This window comes from Babylonia areolata, chromosome 7 (genome assembly GCF_041734735.1).
Source record: "Babylonia areolata isolate BAREFJ2019XMU chromosome 7, ASM4173473v1, whole genome shotgun sequence".
Classification (NCBI taxonomy): domain Eukaryota; kingdom Metazoa; phylum Mollusca; class Gastropoda; order Neogastropoda; family Buccinidae; genus Babylonia; species Babylonia areolata.
Window position 1 is genome coordinate 25,464,679 of NC_134882.1, and position 4,520 is coordinate 25,469,198.

The following is a 4,520-nucleotide window of genomic DNA, read 5'->3' on the forward strand; positions in this document are numbered from 1 at the left end:
CTACAGCTGATTGGTTAAAATACACTACAGCTGATTGGATGACCGTTCATCCACCTTACATTCTGATTGGTTAAAATACACTTCAGCTGATTGGTTATATACAAGTCTATTTACAGATCTAGACTCTTGCACTCGCTGCCTAACTTGGCAACAACCACACTACATTTGACGCTTAGCGCTGTCTCAGTCCTGACATATTCTATGAGTAGCTTCACTTCCGCATCAGTTTTGCCCTCTGGCCATTCCCGACAATGTCTTCCTAGAGTGGGTGAAATGACTATGTTGAATAGATGGTTGAGGTTTTCGGGGTTTTTCTCCCATTCTTTTGTTTCTTTCAGGTCTTGTAGTCGGCATACTAGCTGGATTGTGTCTTCTGCTTGCCCCATCCATGATCTTCCTCGTCCTAGACGGCTGCCTTTTGGTTCTTTGACTGCGTCATGCAGTGGGTTTTGAGGGTTTTCTAATGCTTTGAAGTAGGTCTTGACCTGTTCTAACTTGTTTCTGGCCTGCACTGAAGGAAGGTCAAGCAGGTATCGCATGGTTTCTGTGGGCGTGTCTTTTGTTGTTCTAAGGATCAGCCTCATAGCTTCATTTTGTACTCTTTCTAATTTTAGGAGGTTGCTTTGAGACGGTGTTGTTAGCCCAAGTCCGTAGTCGATCACACTGAGGACGAGTGATTGGTATAGCAGGAAGAGGTGGCGTTGTTCAATTCCTTTGGTTGCCATTGCTTTAAGTACAATATATCAATGAGTATACAATATATTACATGACATATGATATTAACAAGACATCCAGTCTAGCGGATTTTCTCCCTAACAGACTATTTTGTAGACCCACGTGATGCTTTTCTTTATTTGACTCTTCGTTTGTCCACGTAACCGCTTACGTCCCAGAGCATCAATATATCTGCACTCAGAAAAATGTTCCATTTTGTTTGATTTTGTATGTAATTTGTTTATTTTGCAATGTCAGTAATTTGGGCACATGACAGTCATGATAGTATAGTAAGCACCCCTGCCCATATTTCATTCACTAAATGCTAAAACTAGCTTTACAGTGTATGTGATGTTAAACTGAGCTTTTTTTAAATTGAAAATATTTTGTTGTTTCTTGTTTTGCAAATTGTTGAAAGTCTTTGATACTTAAAGTATTTTGTGTTCTTTACATGCTGAAATCTTATTCATGCATTTCTGTGTCATAAGTTCAATCAAAATCCAAGTAAAGTTGCTCAAGTACACAATAAGGGGACGAATACCATATAGATATAAAACTGTAAATTATACATTGCTTTTAAATGATTTTATTAAACCCCATGGCCTCGTTAAATTGTCGTTAACTCTCTCCATACGAACGGCGAAAGAGACGACGTTAACAGCGTTTCATCCCAATTACCATCATCAAAATATTGCAAGCGGAACGCTCTTATACTGAAGAGGTGAATGTTGACAAAGAATACCACAGTTCTGACGACGGAAGCTAAAGGTTGGGTCATTCAGACACCCACTGGACATCCGAGGGGTCTGTGTAGAGGAGAAGAGAGGACTGGCAGTACTGAGTGAGTTAAACAGACATAAATACTAAACTTTGAGAGTTAGCTGTTCAATTTTAGTTGTTTCTGTTACGTGGTTTATCAAAATAAGAGTGTTGGAGACTGTATGATCTTTCTGCTCTTTCTGTGGATGAACTGTTCCGGAATCTTGTTTCGCTCTGCCTGTTCTGTAAGAACTGGCCACGTAAAAACGATCAAAGCTTTACAGGCAACTACCCTGAAAGAACTGCCCTCGTAAAAATGATTGAAGCTTTTTTCATGTAACTATTCTGTAAGAATTGACCAATTACAGATCACTGAAGGTTGTTTAAGATATACATAAATATCCAGTAAGAACTGATCATTGAAGTATTACAGGTAATTGTCATGTAAGAACTGACCGTGTAAAAGAAGTTACCTCATTTCTACCCGTCACTCTCACCTCTCTCTCCTTTTCTCTCTTCTCTCCCACTCCCCTCAAGTCATGGTCCAAGGAGGCAGCTGTGAGAAAGAGACATACATAGAATGATCGAATCTGAACAAGTAACTGTCCTGTAAGAAACATGCATATTAAGGAAATGATTGAACTTTTGCCGATAACTATCCTGTAAGAACTAACCATGTAAAAAAGACTGTAGCTTCGCAGAATAACTATCCTGTAAGTGTAAGAAATAACCATGTAAATATAGAAGTAAGTGCTCCTGTAAGAATTGACCATGTTAAAAAGTGGCCTCCCTCCCCAACACTCTCTCTTCTCCCATTCTCCCTGTATGAAATAATAATAATAATAATGGTATTTATATAGCGCTGAATCTTGTGCAGAGACAAATCAAAGCGCTTTCGCACCAGTCGTTCACACGCATGCATAACTCTAAAACTGTAGAAACTAAAGACAAGGAAGGGCAGGCAAGGGAGGCTATTTTGGGAAGAGGTGGGTTTTAAGGCCAGACTTGAAAGAGCTGAGAGTGGAGACTTGACGAAGCGAAAGAGGAAGTTCATTCCAATCGCAAGGTCCAGAGACAGAGAAAGAACAGCGGCCAACAGTCGAGTGCTTGAATCTGGGTATGCGTAAACAGAGTGCATCCAAAGCTGATCGTAGTGAGCGAGATGGAATGTAGAGGTGAAGGCAGCCACAGAGACAGGAAGGGGCAGTTTTGTGAATACATTTATAACATAGAGTGCTGATCTTGTACTTTATTCGGTGTGAGACAGGGAGCCAGTGGAGATGTTGCAAAAGAGGAGTGATGTGCTCAGATCTTTTCTTTCTGAGGACGAGTCTGTCAGCAGAGTTTTGTATGCGCTGAAGGGACTGAATGGATGAAGCAGGCAATAGAGAGTTACAGCAGTCAAGGCGAGAGAGAATGAGATAAGCAAGTCTAGATGTTGCGTCAGTGGACAGATATTTCCGGGCGGCACTGATGCGCCGCAGTTGACAGTAGCAGGACTGACATGTCTGACTGATAATTTTTTGCATGGACAGTGTATTGTCAAGGACAACACCGAGGTTCCTGACTGACATGGAAAGAGGGATGGATGTACTGCCATGTTTGACTGTGTCAATTGTGACACAGGCAGTTGGATGTTTCTTGCAAGAGCGACAACAATTTTTCAGGGGTATCACTCTTCTGGAGTTGAGTGTCATCAGCATAAGAATGATGACTGACATTATGGCGGTTGATAATTAATTTTCAGCGAGAGGAGCAGTGTACAGTGTGAAGAGCACTGGGCCTAAAACAGACCCCTGTGGGACTCCATGTTCGATTTTAACGGGTTCAGATTGGAAATGATCAACAATGACAGACTGGAATCGATCAGTGAGATAAGATTTGAACCAGTTTAGAACAGTGCCGTTGATACCAAATGTAAAATGAAGACGGGAAAGAAGGATTGAATGGTCGATCGTGTCAAAAGCTGCTGACAAGTCGAGAAGAGTGAGAAGGGAAATTTTTCCTGAGTCGGACGCTATCAGTAGATTGTTCAGAATTGTGGAGGAGAGTGGTTTCGGTGCTGTGGTCAGCGCGATAGGCAGACTGAAATGGGTGGATGAGATTGTTGAAACAAAGGTGGTTGTTGAGCTGCTTGAGGACAGCTTTTTCAAGGAGTTTGGACATGAATGGAAGATTAGAAACTGGTCGATAGTTTTTCAGAATGTTTGCGTCAAGGTTGGGTTGCAGTTTTGAAAGTGGATGGAAACGTTCCAGTGAGAAGGGATGAGTTGACAATATTGGTGATTGTGGGGAGAAGATGTGAGACACACTGGTAAAAGACCGAGGCTGGTATAGGATCGAGCTCACAGGATTTTATTGTAATTTCTTTCAGGATTTCATGAACTTCTGTTTCAGACAATGGATTAAAGGAATGGAGAGGAGTGCCGCTGAATTGAGGATCAGGATGAACAGGTTGGAAAGGCATTTGGTCTAAGATGGTACGAATAATTTGGACTTTGTCGAAAAAGAAAGAGGAGAAGACATTGGGGAGTTCAGATAAAGTGTAGGCAGAAAGAAGAGGAGTCTTTTTTGCAGTACCAAGAAGATTTGACATGACAGAGTAAAGAGATTCGGTGGATGTGGCATCGAGAACTTGAAAGAAAAGAAGTTTGTCTTTGCTGATGAGATCATATGTTTGACTTTATTTATTTGTTTTCGGAATATTTGATCGTGGACTTGCAGTTTTGTTGATCGCCATCGTCTTTCCATATATAAAAATAAACAGATTGCAGGTAACCATTCTGAATGTGAGAAATGGCCATACCAAAAGGCCAAAAGGATTACAGATTTTCGGTAAGTGCCTTGTACGAACTGACCAAGTAAAAACGATTGAATCTTTCCATGTAACGTCTTGAAAAAAAAAAAAATAAAAATAAAATAAAAATAAAAGCCATAAAAGCGACTGCCCGGTTTTAGCACGTAATTGTCCCGTATGAACTAATCATTTAGAAATGACTGAAGTTTTCACGTAACTGTCCTGTACAGAACTGACCATACAGTACTAA